This window comes from Macaca fascicularis, chromosome 17 (genome assembly GCF_037993035.2).
Source record: "Macaca fascicularis isolate 582-1 chromosome 17, T2T-MFA8v1.1".
Classification (NCBI taxonomy): Eukaryota; Metazoa; Chordata; class Mammalia; order Primates; family Cercopithecidae; genus Macaca; species Macaca fascicularis.
In genome coordinates, this window is record NC_088391.1 from 40,337,763 (window position 1) to 40,365,533 (window position 27,771).

At 37.3% G+C, this 27,771-nt stretch overlaps 1 long non-coding RNA gene across 1 annotated transcript; it reads left to right on the forward strand.

Moving 5' to 3' along the window:
• The first annotated feature begins 244 nt into the window (after positions 1-244).
• LOC135968024 (uncharacterized) lies at positions 245-27,771 on the forward strand. The gene is made up of 3 exons (XR_010582448.1): positions 245-718; positions 22,241-22,581; positions 27,214-27,771. It is a non-coding gene; the product is annotated as an uncharacterized lncRNA (long non-coding RNA).

Sequence of the window (27,771 nt, forward strand, 5' to 3'; positions counted from 1 at the left end):
TCTCACATTATATATTTTACCTGGACAATCTTACCTGCCCTGGTGATTTCAAATATAGCCTATACATTAAAAAAATTCAAGTCAGTATTATGGGCTCCAGAGAGCTCATAATTTCTGATTGTATACTCAAACATTTCACATGCAAATGCTACTTAATATGTCTCAACCTTAACATGCCGAAAAGTAAAATGGCTTCTTTCACCCAAATCTGCTTCTCCTCCTTGTTCCTTATCATTGTCAATAGAGCTGTCATGCTCTTAACCCACTTCCCAGCCTTCACTGTCTCACTGCGACATCCACCAAGCTGCTAGAGCCAGGAATGATGGCAGCATTCCTTCTCTTCTTTCCTCAGTTCAGCTAACCAATAAGAACTACTTTGAGAAAATACACATTTCTATTTCTCCCCATTGTCATGGCTACCAATTGTTTAAGGGTCTAGAACTTAGAACCAATTGAAACAGAAGATGTAAGAGAGAATCACATGGAGATAAAAACACCTTTACTATTGCTAAAGCTGATTGAAAATCTTGGCATAGATATGGAGTAAATATTGATGTCTCCAAAATCTCCTCCAAATTTATACTATGGCACAAGCAAGTTAAATGTAGGTCTCTTCCTCACAATCTATCTTAGGTCTCTTTCTCATATTTTCCTCCAATTTCTACTGCTGGGAAGGCAAGGGACATGGAGGGGGAGTGATCACCTCAAGTAGGCACAGGTAACGTTTTACAATATCTCAACTACTTCTTCACAAGGGCAGAAACTACATTTTTTCGTTCAGTATGACATTTACAGTATCTTAAATAATGCTAGTATATATGTATACCTGATAAATATATGTTGAATGAATTTAAAAAGAACATACAAAATTTTCTCTGGACTTGATTATTTGCTGATCTTGGTGCTCTAATTATATTTCTTATACATTTATTAAAATATTTTTCTCACTATGTAAATTGCATATATAGTTTTACATTTCCATTTTCCCAACAAACATATAAAGGCAGTACATCAATTACAGATTAGTTCATCTTATTGTCCTGGAAGCCTAGCTCAGGTTCTGGCATTTTTCCTTCTTTTATCTCTTCTTCATCCAAAAAACCATTTATTATCTGTTTGTTATGCTCCAGGCACTGCTTTAGGCACTAAAATTCAAAAATTGTTTTTAAAAAAAAAAAAAACCTCGCTTTTGGCAAGTATCTTAGTCCATTTCTGCTTCTATAACAGAATATTATAGACTGAATAATTTGTAAAAACCATAAATGTATTTCTCACAGTTCTAGAGACTGGAAAATTCAAGATCAAGGCACCATCAGGTTTGGTGTCTGGTGAGGGTGGAATCTCCACTTCCAAGATGGCACCTTGAACCTTGCATCAGGGAAGAGGGAAGGAGCACTGTGTCCTCACATGGCAGAAGGCAGAGGGCGAAAAAGGACTAGCCTCCCTCCATCAGGCCCATTTATAATGGCATTGATCCATTCACGAGTGTGGAACCCTCATAACATAAACACTTCCCCCAAAAACCCATTTTCCAATACTGTTGCTTTGGGATTAAGTTTCCAACACAAAAATTTGGGGAAACACATTTAGATCATAGAATTTCACCCTTGGCCCCCATATTTATATTATTCTCACATGAAAAATCCATTCATTCCATCTCAATATTCCCAAAAGTCTTAACTTATTCCAACATCAACCCAAAAGTCTAAGTCCAAACTCACATCTAAATATGAGGGTGAGACTCAAGGTATAATTCACCCTGAGGCAAATTGCTCTCCAGTTGTGAGTATGTGAAATCAAACTAGTTATGTACTTCCAAAATGTAATAGTGAGACAGGAATAGGATAGACAGTTTTATTCCAAAAGGGAGCAATAGTAAAGAAAAATGGGGTAACAGATCCCAGGTAAGCCCAAAGCCTAACAGGAAAAAGAAGATTAAATCTTAAGGCTAGAGAGTAATCTTATCTTCATGTCCTGCCTTCTGGACATTCTGGGATATGGGGAGGTTGAGGTTCCCAGGCCCCAGGAAGCTCCATCCCTATGGTTTTGCTGGACATAGCCCATGTATCAGCTCTTATACATTGGAGTCACATGCTTGCAGCTTTCCCAGGCCGGTACAGCATGGCATAGACTCTACGATTTTGGGATCTCAAGGACAGCCCTGCTGCACAGGTCCACTAAACATTGTCTTAGTGCAGTCTTTCTGCAGTGTCTCTGCCTCTGTGGCAGGTCTCTGCTTGGAACTCTGAGGCTCTCTATAATATCCTTTGAAATATTCGTGCAGAAAACCATGCCTGCACAGTTTGTGCACTTTGTGTGCCTACAGGATTAGCACCGTCTGGATGCTGCCAAGGTTTGTAGTTTGTGTCCTTTGGAGAGACAACCTGAGCTGTACTGGTCCTGCTTGAGTCACAGCTTGGTGTCTGAGGAGAGCTGTGCTGGAAGGTAGGGAACAGAGATTTGTGGTGGCCATGTGCAGTGAGCTCCAAGGACCCATGTGTACCCTGGGCCCCTCCTATGAAACTGTTCTGCCCTCGAGGCTCTAGATATCTGCAATGCTTTTGGGGTCAATTTCTCATTGTCTTGATGAGTAGCACTGGCTTCCTTCTGTCCACACTAATCTCCTGAATAAATGGTCACTGGATCACACCCTGGTTTTCTCTCCTAAGCATACTTTTTAATTCTCCACAAAGTCAGGCTGCGAATTTTCTAAATCTTTTCATTCTGTTTCTCTTTTAATTATAAATTCTGTCTTTGAATCATTCTGTGTTCTCACATTTTACTATAAGCAGTAAACACTGCTGCTTAGAGATTTCTCTTTCTAAATATTCTAGCTCATTGCTCTTAAGTTCTGCCTTCCACAAAGTTGTGGGACATTGACATTGTTCAGCTAACTTCTTTTTCATTTTGTGTCAAAGCTAACCTTTCTCCTAGTTTTCAGTAAGACATTATTTATTTCTGTCTAACACCTCATTAGAGTATCCTTTAGTTTTCATATTTCTACCAGCATTGTGTTCACAACCATGTAGGTAATCTCTAAGAAGATTGGGACTGCAGCTTTCCTCTTCTTCTGAGCTCTTACCAGAATCACTCTTACTGCTCTGTTCATGAAAACATAGGCTTTTTCCAGCATTCACTTCAAAAGAGTTCCAGCCTCTGCTCATTAGTTAGTCACTTCTACATTTTTAGGTATTTACAACACCCCACTTCTCTGGTACTAATTTTCATATTAGTCCATTTATACTGCTGTAAAGGAATACTATAGAGTAAGTTACAAAGAACAGAAATTTCTTATTCTTCTGGAGGCTTGAAAGTCCAAGATCAAGGTACCAGCATCTGGCGAGGACTGCAGTCAACTTCCAAGGTGATGCCTTGAATGCCATACCCTCCAGAAGGGAGGTACACTGTGTCCTCACATGGCAGAATGGAAAGAGAGACAGACGCCTTCCATCAAACTGTTTGATTACAGCATGAATACATTAGTGAGAGTGGAACCTTCATGACCTGAACGCCTCCCCAAAGGCCCCACCTTCCAACGCTGTTGCAGTGGGATAAATTTCCTAACATACAAATTTTGGGAGACACATTCAGACCATAGCAGCAAAGTTGTAGACTAATTGAAGAATTAGTCTGTAGGCGAATAAGTACAATAAAATGTTCTGAGAGAAGGTTGTGTATGACACTGCGATGTAGGAAGGGTGTTGAATTTGTGCTTATTGAGTAAAAAAGTAAATCATATTTGCTAAATATTTTGTCTTCATTATCAGCTGATTTGTATAGCAATAAAAGTATGTATTATCTTCATTTTACCTTTGAAAATATATTGAGTAGCTGTATGCTAATCTTTAGATTTACTAATTCTAACTTCTGCCCAAGTTAAAGCACTATAATTCTGATATCTAACTCTTTTATCTTAATTATTCAAAATGAAATTAAGAAATATTTAACATCTATTTTGTGTGGTTATACTGTCCTCTCCACAGCCATAATTTTGCTTAAAAACATAAACCATATGTTGGCCGAAAAAGCTACTGTATTGAACATATTGTGGGTTTAAGACATTGTACTTAATTTTAGTTTGTAGAAGTATTTAAGACCCAAAAATGTCTTTGCACAAGATATGTTAGTGTCCTTCCCAGTTTGAGATTCTATGATTCTAAGATACACAAAGAAACTTTTACTCCAGCTTGAGGATAGTGGAAATTAGTGCACAGAATTTTTTCAGTATTTAAAACAAATTATAATTTCAACTTTTGTTTTAGATTCAGAGGGTACATGTGCAGGTTTGTTACATGGGCATATTGTGTGATGCTAGGTTTTGGGGTATGGATGATCCTGTCATCCAGGTGGTGAGCATTATACCCAAGAGGTAGTTTTTCAGCCTATGTTCCCCTCCCTTCCCCTTAGTCCTCCCTAGTGCCTTTGTTTCCATGTTTATGACTATGTATACTCAGCATTTAGCTCCCACTTGTATTTCTCAGTTTTTACAGTCATTTTGTCTTCTTGGCACTGGCTTCTTTTGGGTTGAAACAAAGGTCACCCATTCAACACGATCCTATCAAAAGTATACACATTATGCCTTTTCCTTATGATCTCCCAACTGTAGAAAGAAACGTGGACTCTTTGTATAGTGAATGTTGCTAACACTACACTCTAAATGCTCTTTCAGTGAGGCTGTGGTCACCTCTTTTGAGCTGTCTCTGAAGAAAAGTGACAGCATTGATACTAAACTGGATCTGTAGAAGTGTTATTTCCACTGGTGATTGCACAGGGAGTTTTGAACTTGCTTTTGGACAAGAGAGGATAGGGAAGAGGCTTGGAGGCCTATTTGGCATTATAGGGAATGAACCTAAAACTCTATTGGGCATTGCTACTGCTGGGAATAATGGTTTCTGGTCATCAGAAGCCAGTGGGACACTGTGGTATTGGTATTCATCACCCACACAAAGAGCCTGTCACTTGTTAATACTCTGGTCTGGGCTGGGCAGTTGCAGAGTTGTTCCTCTCTATCTCCTGTGACACAGAGCTACAAAACTCTCCAGATTTGGAAATGTTATTAAATCATCTAAGTTAGAATGAGGGTTAGTTACGAAGCACTGGGACCATTAGTCATCTTCCTTTTTCACCACGTCTAACCATCATTTTATATTTGCTTCCAGTAGCTGGCCTTATAAATCTTAATTAAAGGCTTTCTCAGATCCTGAATTTAAGCTGTCACCCATTATAGCTTCGTTGAAATGTCCATGTCCATTAAAACCTTATCAAAATGCAGCATCTATTACCTTTGAAGCTCATGTTGTATTCATCTCTGCAAGCTTCGTTAATGCAGGGAAGGTGCCTATATGCTGGCAGCATAACGTTCCCTGACAGGTGCTGTTAAGCAGCAACGGCTGGCTTTACTCTCTCCACAGCCTTCAGTGAATCTTATAAAATCCTGGAACTATGGTTTGCTACATACAGGATGTGTAAAAGGATAGGCCAAACAAAATTAAATCATTGATTCTTATTCCACATCATGAAAGGGTAAAATAATCATAATTTTTTTTCTCAGATCATTGGTGTTTTAAAGCAGTCTAAAATAATGTCGACCTGTTGGCATGATCCAATCAGGCAAAATACATACCTAAATTTATGAAAAAAATAATGTGTGTTGATTCTAAATTGCGATTCTGGTATTTCCTTGGAGAAGAGGATGTAACTTAAAACCAATATGCCTATCTTGGCTTTACTGAATGGTGCTTTAGGCATTTGCTTTCTATAACTGGATTGACTAGGAAATGAACTTGAGAAGGTGAGAATTTTAGATGAAGATATAAAAGTATGACTAAGTGAGAGATTTAAAAGTAGAGAGCTGAACATTATGTAAAATAAACCTTCATAATGTCATAGCATCACATATCACCATCGTGACACCAATATAAAATATCGTCAAGTTCTTTAGTCATGGGGAATGAAAGAATGAAATAGTGTAGCATGCTACAGCACTAAACAATTTGATACTATTAAGGTTTCACACATGCTGTCAGCCAGGTCACAATAAGGGTTAAAACACTTAGCAGTTGTGACACTTTGTCTTGATAACCTTATTAATCCTTCAGAGGCATTAGAGGAAATAGCTAACAACTAAGAACAAGTTATAACTAAGACGGATGTGTTTCATCCACTCATAATCCCTTCTCAAGTATTCAAGGAGCTGTTTCCACTAAAACCTTTCAGATCCTCTTGTGTATCATTCATCTGTAAGAATGTTGGTGGTGTTTCTGCGTATTCTAAGGGGACAGCTGTTTAATAAGAATATCTTCTTTTTTTCCTCTTCCCAACTAGAATCCGAAGCCCTTTCAGGGCAGGACTTTCTTGTTCACTTGTTCAACCTACATTCCTACCACCTGGCACTGGGCTCCATATACAGGAATTGGAAAATGCATTTAATAATAAGGGTGGAAATATTTCTGAGGACACATTTTCTAAGTGAGGGAATGAATAAGACTTTTTTTCTCTCTTTGGAAAGACTATGATCTTAAGACTAAAATATGCATTACCTAATTTAATATGTCTATCTCTTAGCAATGTTTTTAACAGAAAGCCACCATATAGCTCTGTAATTATGTTGTTAGAGTATGTAGAAAAGAGCCAGATTACATTATTTAGTTTAAATCTTAGAGATATTATTACATATTAATCGTTTTTTCTTTACTGTCTCCAAGACATTTTTCAGAGGGGTCTACATAATGTTAGGTGAGAAGTTTTATACAGAGGCAGTAAACACAGTGTATCACACCATCTTTAAGAGTGAAGTTACATGAGGTTTTTCCCAAAAGTAAAGACCACCATTTGTTTGCTAGCTCATTCATTCACCAAGCATTCATTCTAGACTCTGGAATGTAGCAGTGAATAAAAGTACTTCTGCAAAATAAAATACGTACAATGTAAATTTTGTTAATTTCTGGGGAAAATAATAAAACCAGGTAAGGGATATAGGAAGCTTCACATAGAGGAGCTTTAATTTTAAACAGGGTGAGCAAAGAAGGCTTTACTGAGAAGGTGACATTTTATTCAAGACCTGAAGAGCTTAGGATTCAGTCTTCTGGGGGGATGAGCATCCCATGGAGTAGAACAGCAAGTGATCGGAGGTAGGAGTTAGTCAACAACCAGCCAAGAGGCTAGTGTAGCTGGAGCTGAGCAAGACAGGGGAGAGCAGACCAAGGTGAGGTCAAGGAGGAGGCCCATTGTATCAAACTGTCCTGGCCATTTCAATTATTTATTTATTTTTAAATTTTTTTTTTACTCCAAATGAGGTGGGAAGCCCCAGAAGGATTTTGAATGTTGTTACATAGGCTGAATGAACTTAGACTAACTAAACACTGTAACTTATACAGAATTTAGAATAACTAAACACAGTGGCTTATTAAATAAATCACAGTTAGTAAAGAAAGAATGTATGTTTAGACTAATATTCTAAATTCTTTGAAATGATGCTTTATTATAAACTTCCCTTGGCATTACTATTAGAAATAGATTATACAAAATACGATATTTTATGCAAACCTTAGGTGCAATAAAATTTTAAAAGATTGTCATATTCAGATAATGTTATAATATTGATGTTACTTTCTTTTAATAGTCATAGTGTAGATGAAGTGGAAAGAGACAGGCTGTATTTCTGATGCAGGTGATCCTTACAGTCTCAGGTATAGGCACATTTTCTTTCCTGGGTATATGTATATTGGCACCAACAGCCCCTGTAGAAAGGATCACTCATGATTTGATAAGCACAACTGAAAAGTGTCAGCAGTCATCAAACAAGAAGTCTTCCCTTTTGGAGGAAAGATGTTTGGAATCCTAGGAATCTCTAGTTTTCTTACTCACTAATTCTGTGACAATGCAGTTTCAGTAACATAATGTAAGTGGACGCTTTCTACACAGTGCTAATGCTATTAACCATACAATAAATTTCAGTGTATTTTTTTTTTTTGTCATTCTGAGCACTTTACCTTTAGCTCTAATATCCTGTTAGAGTATCACAATATTTATGTCTAGAAGGAACCATAAAGGTCTTCTACTGCAGCCAGTTGATCTGAAGCTTACCTACCAACTAAGTACAATTTGTAGCTTTGTCAGTTTTGAACAACCAGAGAGTGAGATCTTAACTATTTTCATGATGTTGTTAATGCCACTTTTGGAAAACTGAGACAGTATACTATAGCATTAACTTTTCATTACTTAGACCAAAGTACATTCTGGGGCCAGTTAGGAAAAAATAATAATATCTTTTAGACATAACAGCCTTGCAAATGTTGAAGACATCTCAGATGTTTGCTGACTTTTCTGGCACTCATCTTCTGATCCTTTAGCTAATCTTGGTATAACATGACTTTGATTCTCTTCATCTTTTTGGTGACTCTCCTTTGAATGTACTCCAGTTTACCTCTCTTCTTGAAGTGTGTGGTTTAGATGTGGTTTGATATAGAGGCATAATTGAATAGAATTATTATTTCCCTTGATCTGGACAAAATATTCTATTAATGTAGCCAAGAATTGCATTAGCTTTTTTGGCAACCACTATTCAGTGCTGATTTATATCAAGCTCCCTGTCAATTAATCCTCCAGGGACTTTTTTATTTATTCTCTTGCTAAGCTATGCCTTTGACATCTATATAAGTTTAGTTGCTGTTTGGAATAAAAGAAAAGACTTTACTTTTTTTTTTCCTAATTAAATTTCATCTTATAAGTCCAGTGTTCCACCCATTGGGATATTTTGGGATCCTGATTTTATCATCTTTCAGGAATTAATAGCTTTAAGACTGAACTCACTAGGCCAGTAATTTTCTAAAAAGGACTATTCTTTTGAAGATTGCCTTCTGAAAATATGAAGGAAATCTAAGAGACAGTTCATAATGAAGGTTAAGAGAACAGATCTGCGCAGCAGCCACACCTCATTTCCAGCCCTAGCTCTGTCACTTTCCAGGTAGGTTCATTCATTTGGTTAACAAACCGAACTGCTACTGTGAAACACATTATCCTAGGCGCTTAAGACTCATCAGTGAATGAAACAGACAAAAATACTTATCCTGGAGGAGCTTACAGTCTAGCAGGAAAAGAAACCTTTGAAAAGAAATATATGCTCTACAATCCTTAATTTTCTTAACTGGAAAAATAGGAATAAATATATTACTTTATAATATAGTTTGTTTATCAGGGTTCGCCAGAGAACCAAAAGAATGTGTATGTTATGATAAATAAAGATATTTATTATAAGGAATGAACTCATATCATTATAAAGGCTAAGTCCCAAGATCTTCGTGGTAGGTTGGCAAGCCAGAGACCCAGGAGAGCCAATGATGTAATTCCAGCCTGAAAAATAGCAAGCTCAAGACACAGCAAGAGCCAATGCTGTTTGAGTCCTAAGTCAGAAAAAAACTGATGTTCACATTTGAAGGTGTTCAAGCAGGAGGAATTCCTTATTACTCCTGGACTCTTGGGGAGGGTCAGTCTTTTTGTTCTATTCACATCTTCAAGGGATAGATGGGGTTCACTGTCCTTATGGACGGCCATCTGCTTTATGCAGTCAACTCATTCAACTGTTAATCTCATCCAGAAACACCCCCATAAAAACACTCAAAATAATGATTGATCAAATATCTCAGCACCCCATTACCCTGTTGATTTCACACATAAAATTAACCATCACAAATAGTGATGAGGATTTTAGGAGTTATTGTACATAAAGGGCTTAGCACAGTGAGCTCTTAAGAAAAGATAGCTCTTATTTGCATGAAGTATTTTTTCAAACCCCTCTTCAGTATTAGGAATAGAATCAGAGCTCTCCAATACTGACACAGTGGTTTTAGTCCTTTACTGATGTGAGAATCTGTGTGATGTTTCGTCTTGGGAAGCAGTCATACTTATGTAGTGCATGATCAGCTAGGTTATTTCTCTGCTAATGCCTATTTCAAGACTCCGTGAAAATATGCTCTCTGCCTCCCATGTATGACACAAGGGAATGACCTACAGACACCTTGCTACCATCTGGAGCAGCCTATAGTGATGAAATACTCATGAAGGGTCTTTTATTATTTTTTGGCAGTGTTTCCTTTTTAAAGAAAATATTACAAAAATTGGAAAGGTTTTGGAAAAACCGAAAGGTAGATTTTTTTATACCTCTCCTTTGAATTCACTGCAGGAGTAGTTCACTTTACTTACAGTGAGCTCAATGAGTAACTGTCATTTCAGGGTATGCCTGACTCATAATACTGTCGAATAATTCATACATGTAAAAATGACAGTCGTCTCATTTACTTGTTATGCCAACACTTGTCAACCTCAGCAACACCTTTCAACCCTGTTAATGTGGTTTAAATGTGAGAGATCTAAAATGCAATTGAAGTATCCTGCATTTGATAGTAAATCAAATATGAATTTAATGTTGTACTTAAAGACAGCATATTTAGTAAGTCCTGAAGTAAAAATGGCAGATTTTATGATTTGACTGTAGTGAGGGTTTTATTGGGATTCTGATTATCTTTTAAAGGTTGATATCTAATGATTTTTAAAAATTGCATTTGAGAAAAATATTTTGGAGTAAATTATATGGAACTGAATTAATGGACGATAAAAATAGTTTAAAGAAAAATTACTTTCTAAAGAGAAGACAAGGATTATCGAATCATGAACATTATATTTTGTTTTACTTTTTATTATAAAAAATTGCAACTATTCTCAGGGTAGAAAAAATAACATTATACCCGTATATCCATCACTTATATTAAAATGTATTAATATTTTATAATATTTGCCTCATCTCTTTTGAACTTCGATTTTAAACTCACCCTCTGTATTTTTAAAGGATTATTTAATTTTATTTTTTTTTTGAGACAGAGTCTCACTGTCACTCTGTCACCCAGGTTGGCACATGCCAGTGCAGTGGCACAATCTTGGCTCACTGCAACCTCCAGCTCTTGGGTTCAAGTGATTCTCCTGCCTTAGGCTCCTGGCTAGCTGGGATTACAGGCGTGTGCCACCACGCCCAGCTAAGTTTTGTATTTTTAGTGGAGACGGGATTTCACCAAGTTAGGCTGTCTCGAAATCCTGAGTTCAGGTGATCCATTTGCCTCGGCCTCCCAAAGTGCTGAGATTACACGGGTGAGCCGCTGTGCTTGGCCAAGGTATCATTTTAAATAGATATAAAAGAAATCTTAACTTTTCCAAGTAAAATGCTACAAGTGTGGAACATTTAAAGGCAGAAAAATTTTACATTTATTTTCTAGCATATGGGAAAATTGATAGCTTCTTTCTGTGTTTTAATGATGAGTAAAGAACTAGGCTGCTTCTATGGTTTTCTCTGGAATTTTTAAAAATCAATTACCCATAAACTTACATTCTTCCGAAACACATGAATGTGATAAGAGTCTCAATGAGCTAAAGCAAAGTGTGCTGCTATTCTAGAGAGCATTTGGCAAAGAGACTCCAGGACAAGTCTTTGTACAAAAGGGAAGTGAGAACTGGCTGGCTGTGTAGTAAGTGGATATATGGTCTCTGGTGGGAGGCAATGTGGCAGTGTTAGGGCCACGTGAATGAAGCATGAATTATAGGTCTGATTTTTAGCAGTCACATACCTATGGTCAAATCACAGCCGCTCTAAACCTTCAGTGTTTCCACATCTGTAACATGAATGCAATAATGCCTGCTTTGCAAATGTGTTGTGAAGGTTAGCTACACAGGTAAAGCTTTGTTGTACATACTCAATATTGGCATCTGGTTGTTGTTGTTTTTTGAAACAGTGTACTAAAAAGACCATTCATGGTGTTTGAAGTTATATGTAGGTGATGTAACAATCCCTCCTGCTCACTTACTTGCCGTGTGTCCTTGGAAATGTCCCCCAGTCTCACAGAAGCTCTGTGTCCTTAGCTGGGAAATGAGTCTAACACTATTTACTCCATGATGGTTAGTTTTATGTCTCAACCTGACTAAACTAAGCGATGCTCACATAACTGGTATACATTCCTCCTAGGTGTATCTTTGAGAGCATTTCTGGAAAAGATTAACATTTGAATCAATAGACTAAGTAAAGAAGATTGTTCTCATTAATGTGGTTCAACGTTAGTCAATCTGCTTAAACAGAAGGAGAGCAAAGTCTGTCTTCTTGATCTGAGACATTCAAATTCTTCTGCCCTTGGATAAGAGGTTCTTGTTATGCGGTCATCGGACTCTGGGACTTATACCATTCCCTCCAACATAGAAGCCAATTCCCATGAATGAATGAATGAATGAATGAATGAATGAATGAATAAATAAATAAATAAATAAATATATGTGTATGTGTATATATGTATGTATGTGTGTGTGTATATATATGTATGTATGAGTATACACACACACACACACACATATATATATACACACACATATATATGTACTTATTGGTTCTGTTTCTCTGGAGAGCCCTGACTAACCCATACTTTCACAGCATTGTTTTTGGGGGCAAGTAATAATGTTCGTGTAGCAGACTCATTATTGAAACTCTGTTCCTAGGAGTCTTGTTTTCTTGACCAATTTCGAGCTTTCAAGTTACTTTTGCAGTTTAAAAATATAGGGTTTAGTCTTCTTGATGTTTTTGCCAGTATTTGGATAAAGATGTAAAGGTCGAACGTATCAAACTTGACAATAGCTAAATTAGGTTCAGAAGTTCTCAGCAGGCTAGAACTATAGTTAAAATGAACAAAACAATTTATATGGAAAAAAATTGAACAATATAGTAGTTTTATAAGCTCCTTGTGAGCCAATACTGTGAATGACTATTCAATTTTTTAAATTCCATTTTAGGCTAATTAATTCAGGTGCAAAGCGTAGATTCAGCAATATAAAGGTTGTTCTGTATTCAGATTGGTCAGATGACAGCTAGAATTATGTGTCCTTTTTTTAAAGCTAAATTCCACACTTTACAAAGGACATTGAAAAGTGAGGTAGGGGCCAGGTGTGGTAGCTCACGCCTGTAATTCCAGCACTTTGGGATGCCCAGGAGAAAGGATTGCTTGAGCACAGGAGGCTGAACTGCCATGATCCATGACCGTGCAGTCCAGCCTGGGTGGCAGAGCAAGACCCTGTCTCAAAAAACAAAACAAAACAAAAAAAGCTAGATAGGGTTTCTTAAGCTATGGAACATTTTGATCAGATAATTCTTTGTTGAGGGTGGCATGGGCAGTCTCCTGTGCATTTTTAGCACATTCCTGCCTTTATCCATTAGATGCCACTAGAACTTCCATTTTCCCACCCAGAAAGCCAACAAAAATGTCCAGATATTGCCAAACATCTCCTGGAAGGCAAAATTACCCTGGTTGAGAGTGCCTGTGCTGCATGGTATACAAAGGAAGGTAAAAGGAAAGTAAAAGGCTGAGAAAGATAATCACGAAGAATCATAAGGGTAGGTGTGTCTCATTCCTAGAACTGTCCCAACTCAATTTTATTTCGTATTAAGTTTCTCTGTCTTCATCTGCCTTCCCATTAAATTTATCTTTTTGCAGTCAGAGATTGTGTTTCGTTCTTTTCGTTTTTAGTGTGCAGAATAACTCCAACTCCTAGTGTACTGTAGACTCTCAATGTTTTTATAAGATAAAGTAAACTAAACTGAAGAAAAAAACGACGGGCAGCTACTAAGGAGACATTTTCTGATGGTACTTGAGGAGCTGCCAAAGGAAGATCTATTGGATTACTCAATGAAAGAAAGAATGCTTCTTCAGAGGGCAGAGCTAATAGCATTGAATGAAAGTTATGGAGGCATAGATTTCACCTTATTTTAAGGTCAAAATTTAATAGGATATTTATACTTATTTAGCACCAATAATCCTTGAAATTACCTTGATTAGCATTGAAATAAGTGTATTTTATAATAGAATTGTAAATAAAATTGTCTCTTTAACAAAATGGGAATTAGGGCCACTGATCCCCAACACTGTTGAAAATCCACATAGAACTTTTGACTCCCCACAAACTTAACTATTAATAGACCATGTTGCCCAAAAACCTTACCAATTACACAAAAAAATCAATTAACACATATTTTGCAATTTATATGTATTATATAGTATATTCTTGCCATAAAGAAAGCTAGAGAAAAGAAAATGTTATGAAGAGAATCATAAGTGGAAATACATTGTAGTATTGTATTGTATGTATTGATACCACAAGTTTAGTCATTTGTTTACCAGATGAATCTCTGAAATAGCGGGTAACTGCAGCTGCAAACCTCAGTCTATGATACATATCAAGCAATTCAGGGTTTTTTTTGTTTTGTTTTTTTTGTTTTTTTTTTTTTTTTTTGCAATACCGTGACTTATCTGCTTCTCAGAAGCACTTCCAGCATCACTAGTGGCATTTCGTATGTGTTCCATGTTGTTATGCAAGGTTAAAAGTATTGCACTAAACAAAATGAAAAATACACGAGAAACACAAGAGATCACATTTTACTGCAATTTATTAGAGGAATGAACTGCTCATGCAGAAATGATTAGTGTCACAAAGTATTTTAAACGGATACTGGCAACACTTGAGCTCACTGCAAGAACAACAGGAAGTGACTATGAATTGATTACTGTTGTACAGTATGTACTACAGTTAAGTTTATGCGGTCATGATTTAATGCTGCATCTTTACATTTGTTTACATTTCTCTCCACCGTGAATGGTGCCATGTACAGTTTGTGTTTGGGTGGGTGCATGTTTCAATAAGTTTTAACTTTGTATAGTGGATTTGTGTGTATTTTATGATAGTAGATGATAAAATAGAGTAATATCTACATAGATTTTATGCATTAATGCATACTTACCTTTTTCTTATGTTTTTGATATTCCTAGTCTAGGTGGTTTGTGTGCAACATTTTTCAAATTGTTGCAAATTTCAAAAAAATTTATATATTTTTATGTTATATAAAATGTATTATATATCATATGGAATATATTTATATTTATATATTAAATTTATATATATATTTATTGAAAAAAATTCATATGCAAGTGGACCCACATAGTTCAAAACCAAGTTGTTCAAGAATCAATTGTACAATACTATCAGAATTCTGAGGTATATTACATACATGTGTAGGATACAAAAATATTGATCAAATACAAAATTACTGATTTCCCTACTTAAAAATCTATATTTATACTCATGCAACTATTAAATAATTGACAATATGGCAAGCACTCAAAGGCATAAGAAAGAAATAAACTAAAAGAAGAGAAAGGACAAAAAATATCTCCTATATGCATATATTTGATAACTTATTAAAAATGAGTATTGAAAATGATACTGATACAAAGTATTTATCAAGTGCTTATTTTATTATAGTTATTGTGTTGTGCTTTAAATATAGTCTCATTTAATCCCTACAACACCTCAATGAAATAAGTGCTTTTATTTTCTCCAATTATATATGAAGAAAAAAATTTGCAATTACAGAGAGATAAGCATTTCAAAAGAAACTTCAGAAGGGATGTACTGAATTTCTTTTTTTTTTTTTTTTTTTTTTTTGAGACGGAGTCTTGCTCTGTCCTCCAGGCTGGAGTGCAGTGGCGGGATCTCGGCTCCCTGCAAGCTCCGCCTCCCGGGTTCACGCCATTCTCCTGCCTCAGCCTCCCGAGTAGCTGGGACTACAGGCGCCCGCCACCTCGCCCAGCTAATTTTTTGTATTTTTAGTAGAGACGGGGTTTCACCGTGTTAGCCAGGATGGTCTGGATCTCCTGACCTCGTGATCCGCCCGCCTCGGCCTCCCAAAGTGCTGGGATTACAGACGTGAGCCACCACTCCCAGACGGAATGTACTGAATTTTATATTTATTTTAATATTTCAATAATATCAGTCTTGTGAACATTTTTGGATTGCATTCAGGGTCATTTTTTCAGTTCAATATTTGCTCTGTGTACCTGAATGTGTATCTAACCAAACTATTAAGCAGGTGACTCATCGATAGAGAATTTCTTTCTTTGATTGCTATATGGTTCTTAGAAACACATTTCCGCTCTCTTTTATCTGACAAGGACTTCCATTTTATTGTCAGTATGAGGACAAATTCAAAATACACATGAGGTTTCCCAAAATATCTTAAAAATAGTACAGAAACTTGTATCTATGAGATTATTTTCAAATTATATTCAACATTCATTTAAAATTTTCCTTAGCATTCTTACCTGTGGTCAAACCTTACAACTAAAGTATCTTGAGGTGTGGAGGAGTCGGCTCTGTGAGAGTGCTGGCAGACACTGCCTGGAGCAAACACTAATGCAATGGAGGCTTTTTGTTTGTTCGTTTTCCTTGGAGAAGAGTAGCCTGAGAAAGACAGTAGTGTTCCAGTCTGGAAAGCCATATATTAATTAATGATATTTCCCATTAAATTAAGGAGAGGACAAGAGGGTTGAATTCAAGCAGGATGCTTTAGGTTGCAAATTTTGAGGATGATAGGGCATTTTAACTGTAAAGGCTAGGAGACGTTAGAATATATTACTGAGGGAATTTGAGTGTGACAAAGTTTCTTTCATATGACAATCTATTGGCATTTATTTCTAATTATTATTGTCTCTTTGCTACTGAAGTTATTTTTGAATGAAAAGCATTCATTCATGCCATATCTCTTCTACATAGAATTTTTAGATATAAAAATTAATTTAAAATTTATAGCGTTTAACCAGGGGTGAATAAAACTCAATTCTGCAACATTTATTCATATAAAGACCATGGTCCTAATTATCTAGGAAAGTCAAAGAAGGCCTAAAGAGACCCACGTGGCTTTTGTAGATTTATTGTAGGAACTTAGGTGTCTGCCTTTTCTCTCCATGTTTTAAGTAGAGTTGTCAGATTTAGTAAATATAAATACAGGATGCCCAGTTAAATATGAATTTCAGATAAGCAATGATTAATATTTTAGTATATATCTGTCCCCAAGACTATATTCTTATAATAAAAAATGTTATTTATTGTTTACCTAAAATTCAAATTTAACTAGGCATCCTGTATTTTATCTGGCAGCATTAGTTATGGGGGGGGGCATATGTGGATTAATCTTGGTGCTAATGAAGCTTAAGTTTTCAGGGCTACTCACTGGCAGGCTTTTGTTTAAATCTAATGTTGTCTTTGTAAATTTCCAGTCTTTTCTTTGAGAGCCTTCTTCCCAATTATATAAACCTGAGACTCCACAAAATTTAGATATGCCCCTGCAGGGGAAGTAATATGAGGAGACAGTCAACAAGGTGACAGAAGAAGTAAATTTAGCAGGCTTGAGGAGATTGTTGATGCCCTTGTCACATTCGGAAATTATTTTCCAGGAGATAATTAAATAATCACTGGGCCTCGAGGCATCTTTGTAGTTGAAACTTGACTGTCATCGTAAAGGGAAGAGACAGGAATAAGTTTTCCCCTTTGTTGCTATAGACTAAGAGTGAAAACTTCAATGCTCTGAGAAAGTCAGTAAAATTTCTTTTTCCATGGATACAATCAGCAAATGAAGACTCAATAATTTTGTTTCTACTTACCAAATTCAACTCTTCAGATCTCATAGACTTTAAATGCCTAAAGGAAGTTATAAAATAAAAAATGAGAATGGCAAACAAGTGTCTTCCAGAAAAGCAGATCTGGCTTTATTCTAAGGCTCATTCACAAAAAGGCAAAGCTAAATGTTTATCTCCCTCCTTGATGCAGTGCCCTCCTTTGTGTAATAAATCACGGAAATGACTCAGCTCCCTTACATTTAATAGAGACTATGAGGGTGATAATCCTCTTTTTAATCACTCAGGACACTGCCTGATTCTTAGAGTCCACAGTTTTGGGAGTGCTATTGATGGGAGTGCTATTGAAGTGCTGTTGGTTAGATTTTCAGGTTAAATATTTTGTGGCTTCAAGAAGCACAAAAACGATGTAAGGAAGTTCACCTAGGTGCCTGCTATGGATTAAGGGAACTTCTCTTCATTCAAGAAATTAATTCAGCAAATATTTGCTGTGTGTCTTCTAAGTGTCAGACACTGTGCTAGGAATGGGATTGTTTTGGGTTTTCAGTACTTAACTGGGAATTAATTGATGGAGGGAGCAAATGCTTTTAAAGCACAGAGCTATTTAGACTCCATAAATGAGCATTACATATTTGGCATAATAGAGCCTGCCATATACTATATATACTGGATAATTGTTCTCAATTTTTTACAGCTTTGTGCCATTGACAAGACTTCCACCAGTGTATATGAAATATATGCGCCTGCCCAATGGATGTTAGGCTTGATCACATGCCTTCCCTTGGCCCCTGGAATGTCAGTGTGCATGATGTAGAAGAGGCTTGAAATGTGTTTGTGTGGTCTGGCTTATCTTCTAGTACTACTGTGACCCACCATGGAAAGAACATTCACCTGATAATCACCAGTCATAGGAAAATGATAAACACAGTAAAAGGAGAAAAATCAGTGGTTATGGTTGTAAGCCATTAATATTTGGGGTTGTTTTTCATGCAGTATTATGATGGCAATAGCAGATTAGCATAGACAGTAAGACAAGTATACAAATAAATGTAAGTTAAGATAAATTGAGATGTGTTTATAGACGCAAAATGCAATATGATTTTCAGTGGTGGAAAAGCATACATTTGATATGGAGAAATATTTGGGAAAAGCCAAGTTTGAGGTCAGCCTTGAACAATTTCAACAGGCAAAAAATGTCATCGGAATTAATGAATACTTCAAGTAATCTGAAGCTTTGTAGGTGGTGCAGAATTGGTTCATCTTTCAAAAGCCTTTCTATGTTGGGAAACTGAATATGGTATTGACTTCCAAAGGGGGCATTAAAGTGTACCTGAGTGTGTTGACTCAGTCCAGTGCCCTCTGGACTTTCTGAAACCATCCCAGAGTCTTTCCGAAATCTTCCCATCCATGGATGGGGACTGGTGGTAGATACCCTATGGCCTGATGCTACTTGCTGATACTCTCCAGCATTCTGTAGTTAACCAATATAGCAGCCAAAGGCTTTCATGTGCTCCACCTGGAGAATCTTAGATTTTAGATTCTTTTGAATCCCTTTTAGATTTAACAATTATTTATTCCAAGCTTCTTATATGCAGTTTATTTTCCATATATTTTCTCTCTTAATCTGCACAGAAACCTTTTGCATAGTGTTACCATCTCCACTTTACTTACAATAGATCTGAGGACCAGACAGGTTATAAAGGAAATGCTCAGGTTACACAACTACCTACTCAATGCCTAGACCAGGACCCTGACGTGAACATTAGGCACCTGATCTACAATAGGAACCTGGTCTTATTAAAAATCTTTATGGGACTTTTCTAGAAGCAATTCCAGAGTATACAGGATGTTGTTGAGCACCTTTATATATAAAGTAATAATTATGAAATCTAGGTTTATTCAGTAAATCTAACTTTTCTAGAGGAGGCTCTAGAAAGTTGCAGAGTAAGACTATCCAGAGCTAATCTGTGTTTACTGGCTTTACTTCAAGCTATTCTAGTCCACACACAGCTCTCAATTCACCTATGAAGTTATTGAAATTTGGCTTGAGATTTGAAACTTGGTTTTGAGATTCTCAAAGCATCTTTACAATTAGAGAGTAGAGAAAATTATTCAGTGATTGACCTGATGAATCATTTTCTTCCTGGGGTTTTCAGTCTTCTCTTATTTGCTTCTAGGACTTTTATTCATTGTATTCAAAAAGCTTTCACTCTTCTTTGCATCACAAATAATATCTTTCCCTATGCAGAGTGTTATAAGCATTATCTGTTAAAGCATACCTGTTAGAAACCTAAAATTGGAATTCAGTGCCTGGAAGCAGGGGGTCCTTTATAGATAGCTGAAGACTTTGAAATTAGTTTTTCCTTGTGATTCAACAGGTCTTGAATGTTGTGACCTTGATTTAATATTTATTGAGCTTCCACAAGGTGCTAAGCCTTCAAGATACAGAACAAATCCCATTTTTTCGATTAAGTTTTTACCTGATTTAATTTGTCTTATTTATATTTATTAAAGCCCCAGCAATGTCGTTACAGATGTACTCACAGATCTGTTTCACATGCAGCATGGTCAAATAACGAGGGAAAAAAGAAAACACAGACTCATGCACACAAATTATAAATGTTTTGTAGAAACAATAACTCATTCATTGATTTCATGAAACCTATGGCTTAGCTTTTTTCCTTGCACGGGTGAAATTATAGAGACTGACAATGCTTTGGTTTAAAATTTTATTTTAGAAGGTTAATAATGATATTTGAGACTGTACCATCTTATTATTATGCTAATCAACAAAGCCACTCTAAGTCTATTTTGAAAATGAACCTTCTTCTCCATTACAAAAAATTAATAATAGTCTCAATTTTCCCACTCAGAATTTGTCATCTTAATGTTGAATCATAACAACCTTTAATTTGAGGACAAATTATAGAGAGATTTATAAACAGCAGTTATTGTCTTCTTAAAGGTCTTTGTCTTTATAGATAAGTTATAGCTAACTACCATCAGTAGCTCTTCTGTGGAAATGTCTTGGGGGTCCCAGGCCTGCATTTAATGTCAGAGGAAAAACAGGCAATATTCAAAGTCAATAGAACTGAACATCTCCTGTTCAACAATGTGGAACTGAAGATCATTAACAGATTGAAAAATTGCAAAACAAAGTTTCTAAAGATATTTGGAACACTGAGCATTCTGCATAATAATCCATAATAGGACTAGCAGTCAGTGTTCCATAGAATATCTGCTTTAAAATTAACTGTTGGCACTTTATTTTTAGAACCTGATTCTTTATTCAGTGTGATTTGGGACAGGCCAGATGTTAGTTTGATGTCTAGTTCTTTCTCATTAAAGCTGTAGATGCCATAAAAAGAGAACTCCTTAGCCTGAAAAAAAAAAAAAAAAAAAAAAAAAAAAAAAAGAACTCATTGAAATGGTGCTATGTACCTTAGAAAATACAAAGAAAGTAGAAGCATTAATAGGAAAAGGATAAAAGTTAAAGTTCTATTATTTTTCTCCAGTGTTAGAATTCTTCTCAGTATCCCAGTACATCATCTTGAAAAACCCCTGACATAAATATGTCTTATTTTAGAGGCCACTGCCTTAAATCTACTAGCTTGACTGTTAGTATTTTAGATCATCTGGAGAGATACCAAAACTTGTATTTGATATCACTGTATAGCTAAGCTCAGGTGTGTAATCATTCCTTTTGTTCCTAGAAGATGACTGTTACAGAAACTTAAATGTGACCACTTACATGTAAAAAGAAAATAAGTAACTGTCTCTTCGTGGGGTACAATTATTGTTAATTTTGCCAAAATTGTTGGCTTTGACTTTATTCACATGATCAGGATTACTGTGATCCATTGATAATAGATGTTTCCAAAGTTGAGCAAAAGACTTGAAACCATCTTGGACTGTTAAAAAGTGCTGAAGGCAAACTAGAATTCACTTTATCTTTACTTTGTTTACCTTCTAGTTGCACCATGTTTTACATGAATAGTCAGCCCCAGAGATAGAGAGCCAAGGGTGCAGTAGGCCTGAAAGTGGGAATTTATGGACACATGATTTCTTTCTGGTCTGATTGGGTTGTCAGTTTCACTGGAGAAGATATCTGGGAAAGGCCCAGCTATTACGTGACTACCAAAGGAGATCATGCATTGGGGAATGGGAATGAAGTTTTCCTTGAGATTTCCAGTCTTGCATCATGGCTCTCCAGGTATTATTTTGATGAAATATTTTCCGCTTTAAGAACACTACATTAAAGGCAATATTTCCTTATTAATATGTCTTTAGTTAGAAGTAATGTTAATAGGTGTTAAGTGAGCAAGTATTTCTATGGCCACATGCATTTGGAAAAGAACTTGTTATTCAAAGTTTAACAGTCCTTCATAGGCTACTCTGCACATTACTCTCTGATGGAGGAATGTGCATGCATTTATCTTACAAAGTCAACTCTTACTGGATTTCAGAGTTGCTATCTGCTTAGATCTTACCAGAATAATGTTCCATGAAACATATGCTGAGAAATGCTGGTCCATAGGGATCATGTTTCCAGGACAAGCCTTCTAAGGATGAGGGTCTAACAGAACCATTCCTAGTTTTGGTATTTCGGTTTTATGCAGCAGTTAGAAGGTATATTAAAACAAAACAATACAACAACTGAGTTGAGATCAGGCACTTAACACTCACAGATTTTATTTATTCATCAAGCATTTACTTAGTGCTCACTTGGTTTGTTTATCTCTATCTCACAGGATTCAAAAATGAGTGAAGCATAGCATCTTTCCTGCATAAACATTAAAAAAAGAACAAAGAAAGTGAGAGAGGAGTCTTCTATCCACTTCTAAATAGAACAAAATGGTATCTCAGTGCCCTTAACTTTGAAAATGAAACAGAGCTTCTAGATCATCTCAAGATTTTGCAGCTTTGGAGAAAGCACGCTGTAGGACTCATGGCATAGTGAGCTGCATTTTTGCCATGAGCGTCTGTATTAGGAAAATCTGGAGACTGCCCTCTCAAATGGCTCCTTGGGCCATGGATCATGGCTCAGGGGATGGGAGGAGGCAAGTCTAGGAGGGCCTGCCTGTGAGCTCAGGTGAGATGCCTTTGAGGCCACTAGGGAGAAGGTGGGCCAGAGTCATTGATGGGATTTGAATAGTGAAGGGGGTAATAAGCCAATGAAATCTGGATTGCTCAACTTAATATAAGCACATAAGTACTGTGTGAGGAAAATAAACTATGGAGAAAACAGATTTTCTTCTGCTGTCATCCCACAATAATGAACACAGAAGGCTTCTGTGACCAAATGTGGGTCCTCCCCTGCACCCCACACACCAAGCAAGAGATCAATTCTGCAATGGACACAAGCATTGGGTATCCTCCACTTCAATCCTGACACCATCTACCTGGAGATAGCAGCAGATACCGCAGGTTGTGGGCTCCGTCCCACAAGACTGCCCTCGAATTTGGATGCCAATCACAAGCCCCAGGTGGTTTTATCTGTGCTTCTGACTGACTGGCTGTAAATAGAAGTTCCCACAATTCCCTTCTTCTGTTCAATTAGTTTGCTAGAGTGGCTCACAGAACTTGTTACAGATAGTTAGACAGGCACGAGTGGGGCAGGAGAGGGTCCTCCCCCACCTACTAGGAATGTTGGGTGATGGTTTGACAATTATCACATTGCCTCTCTAAAAGTGATAGGTTGGCAGCCGGTGCCAGGGAAAGGCCATTTCCTCATGGTCTATACCTGTTGCACTAAAATGTTAATTGAATGCAGATGCCAGTCGGGAGCAAATTTCTGGGCATGCACAGTAAGAGACAAAATGGCTGAGTATGATCTTCTGGGCACACTCCACCAGAAAAGGGAAGAAAAGCCTCAGATGGGCATGTGTACAACTTCCTAAACACACTGCATGTGCTCACTTCCCAAGCATAAGGAGGGCACTGTGCATGCAGGCAGCCCACCCTAAAGGTAGAATCATGGGAAAGGGGCCAGCCTATGAAGTCCTAGGATCAAGGTTAAAGATCACACTTGTTCTTCAAGTTACCTGCTTGGGTCTCTTCCAAGAATACTTTCCTTTCTTTTCTGTTCTAAAGCTTTTTAAAATAAACTTCCACTCCTGCTCTGAAACTTGCCTAGGTCTCTTTTTCTGCCTTTGCCCCTCAATTGAATTATTTTTTTCAGAGGAGGCAAGAATTGAGGTTGTTATCGATCCACATGGAGTCACTGCTGGCAGCCTGGATAACTTCCACTGGTAACAAACTCAGGGAAACACGTAGGTTTACAGGTTTATTGCAAAGAACGTAACAAAGGATGTAGATAAAGACATGGGGAGGTCAAGGTATGGGGAAGATGCATGGAGCTTCCCTGCCCTCTCTGGGCATGCCGCCTTTCAGGAACCTTCATGTGTTCAACTGTCTGGAAGTTCTGTGAACCCTGTCCCTTTGGGTTGTTATGGAGGCTTCATTATACAAGAGTGATTGATCAAACCATTGGCCATTGGAAATCAACTCAACCTTTAACCCTTCTCCATTCCCTGGAGGTTGAGGGGAGGGGCTGAAAGTCCCAACCCTCTAATCCTGCCCTAGTCTTTCCAGCGGCCAGGCCCCATACTGAAGCTACTGAGGAGCTGCCAACCATCAGTCAATTCATTAGCATATAAAAAGGTATCACTTTGGATATTCTAAGGATTTTAGGAGTTGTATGTGAGAAAATAGGAAAGAAGACCAAATAATCATTTTACACTATCACAAGTACTCCGTCTGGTGAGATATAGAAAACCCAAATCTCTTAGAGCAATAATCTCAAGAAAAGTTTATAAGGTGTCCTTGTATTTAAAAAAAAAATTAATTTTATCATAGTTAAAAAAATTGGGGAGAGTAGAATGTAAGAAAAAATGTCTGAATTTCACAGACAGGCTTAGCCTTGACACATGCTGGCCGTGTTACTGAGCATGCTACATTAAGTTCTCTATGTATAAATGTTTTTTTTTTTTTCATTTATTACAAAGGTCTAAGACCTATCCTCATATCTATTGTGGATATTAAATGAGATACTACACATAAATTAACAAACACGTAGTAGATATTCAATAACCATTGGTTTCCTTCTTCAGACATTACATTGTCTGAAGCTATGATTAAAGTGATCATAGCTGACCGATTTCTTGATGTGAGAGAAATGGTAGGCTTTCTTTTAAAGATGGGAGAAACTTTAGAAGGATCAGCTGGTATGTAGCAAGGAGCTACACTAAGGTTGGAGGAGAATTATAAGGGCAGGGGAGGTGGGACGGGGTTGTGAATTGTACCCATCCACCAATGGTGAAAGCACACTTATTTCTTAGAAATTTGTAATCACAACTGAGATCATTCTCTGATGTAGCAGAGAAAATATAATATCTAAACTTACAACTATTGGGATCACTTTCTCTACCTGGGTGACTAGAGAAGCAGAGGAGGCCACTCTAAAGAAAGAGGAGGGAAGAATTAGGCCAAAAAAAAAAAAAAAAAAAAAAAGAGTCCAGATGTGAAAGCCAGCCTAAGTTCCTGCTTCTGTTTGTTTCTGGGGATCAGATGTGTTCTCTCCTTAGCTTGTGTAATCAAATCCCATATCATTACATCAAATTTCTACTTTTAAGCATAAGCTAGTACTTCTTACCTAAAGACCACAGAGCAGGAAATTAAGCAGTTTCCGCAATTTATGGCACTCTGAAGATTGTAGCAGGTAATTCACACTTTAGGCCCTGACCTTGTGAAGAAGGTGAATATGGTTTGGATGTGTTTCTCTTCCAAATATCATGTTGAAATGTGATCCCCAATGTTGAAAATGGGGCCCGGTGAGAGATACTTGGGTCATGGGGGCAGATCCCTCATGGCTTGGTGCTGTCTTTGAAATAATGAATGGGTTCTTGCTCTGAGTTCCTGTGAGATCTGGTTGTTGAAAACACTGTGGCACCTGCCCCACCCTTGCTCCCTCTGTCTTGCTCCCACTCTCACTGTGTGACATGCCTGCTCCGCCTTCACTTTCTGCCGTGATTGAAAGTTTCCTGAGGCCCTCATGAGGAGCGGATGCCAGTGCCATGCTTCCTGTACAGCCTATAGAACCAGGAGCCAAATAAACCACTTTTCTTTATAACTTTCCCAGCCTCAGGTATTTCATTATAGAAATGCAAAAACAGACTAACAGAGGAGAGAATTTTAATAAGGGCAGAATTTTAAGATGCATAATGGACTTTCCAGAGCAGTCAATAATTTTAGTTCTTAAGTTCTGTGAGTAAAGAATTGATTATACCTTCAGGTATGAATGATTCTTTAGATTCCTGATTCTAACGGAGAAGATTCAGTTTAATCAGAGATTTTCTGGACTCAAAATCAGTGGAGCATAATTGTAATTGTCATAATAGCTCTATTATTCCTTCTGTTGAAAAACCTTAAGGCATTCTTCCTTACCAGAACACAGTGACATTGGAGGTGGCCTTCCTTAATAAAATACTCAGCTTACTTCCTTTTCCATCTGGCAGTAGTTGTTTTGGGGACAGGACTCAACAGGCCCAGTGAGAAGGTTTTGCTTTCTCAACCAGCAGCTTTTGCTTAGTCCTCATTTACTTGATTGGTTCTAAAATGTAGAATAAAAGTTTGTACAATCAATATTTTCAGTTGACTCTTAACCTTTATTCACTTTTAGGTTTTCTTGAAATTTCCATTTCAAAGGAAGGGAAAAGCAAACCTTCAGTGGTCACAGTGGTCGGGCCTCTCTTCTTCCCACTGCCTGGCACTGCAAGTGGCCAGTTCACCCTGGGCATTTTGGCCAAAGGCAGTTTAGAGAGCTCCTCTAAGCCCCACCTGCTGCTCTGTGCATTAGGGTCAAACCTGGTGTCATGGCACTTTCACTGCCTAGCCAGCTCAGGGCAGAAGTCACCTGGTATCTGGTCTAGATGCTCCTCATGCCCCCAAATTGCCCTGTCCAAGCACTAGCTTTAGCCTTTTAGAGAAATAAAATCAACCATTGACCAGTGTCATCAGAGAATGAGAGAAAAAGTGAAATCAGAGCAAAACGAAAAGGATTTTAGAAAGGGGAAAAAAAAAATAATTTCCCTGGCTAGGCCATTTTCTACTGATCCCACAAAGACAGCTTAAATGTTCTTACTTATCTGATTTAAAAGAATTGAAGGAGGAGGCAAGGGGCACTTCTTGATATTTCCTGATGAGGACTGAGCCCACCTCTTAGTTGAGAGTTATCCCTTAAATTGCCTGTGGCAGTTCTTTCAGAAATATGGTTACTACAAGATGATTGTGTCAGAGGTCATATGTTTTGGTTTTGTGATTGCTTCTCTAAGCCTTCAAATCATTCTGCAATTAACAGAATGGATTAAGCAAAAGCTGCTGTGCCTTCTCACTGGGCCTGTTAAATCCTGTCCCCAGAACAACTACTGCCAGATAGAAAAGGAAGTAAGCAGGGTATTTTGTTAAGGAAAGCCACCTCCAATGTCACTGTGTTTTGTGTCTCTGAGCTACTTTAGGGAATAAAATCTTAATGTTTTGTATATTTTGTTTTGGGGATACATGTTTAAAAATTCATATATTCATATCTTGTGAGAGGCACTTTTCTAGATTCTGGGGATAAAGAAGGAACAAAGATAGGTGAAATATTTGTTCTCAAATGCTTAAATTCTGGAAGAGGCAAACACAAGCATATAATAAAAAAGTAGATGTTAAATGTTTTTCACAGAATTAAGATTAATCAATGTGATAAAGTGACTGTATGGCTGAATTAGGTTATCACCCTTTTCAGAATAGGTGACATAAATCAAGATCTGAAAGAAGATATGGAACCAGCCACACAAAGACCTTGAATGAAGGCATTCCAGGCAGAGGGAGCAGCTAGTGCAAGGCAGTAAAAAAGGAATAAACTGGCTGTGTCCAAGAAACAGCAAGAAGGTGGAGCACAGTGGGTGAGAGAAAAGCATGAGCAAGATGAGACAGGCTCGTAGGTGGGGAGCAGGGTTGTACAGGGCTTACTAACCAGATTAAGAAATTGGGATTTTATTCGGGTGCAATGGGAATGTCTTAGAGTGTTTTAAATAGAATAATGACATTAGTTTGAATTACGTTATTTTAAAAATAACTCTGCTTCTTTGGTGGGTGGATTACAGGAAAGCAAGCAGGGAAATGTAGAAACCAGTTAGGAGGTCTTTTAATGGTTCACCCTGTAGGTAATAGCAGCCTGAACAATGATGTTTATGGGAAACATGGAGTATATATATAGGCTGTGGATATGCATTTGAGG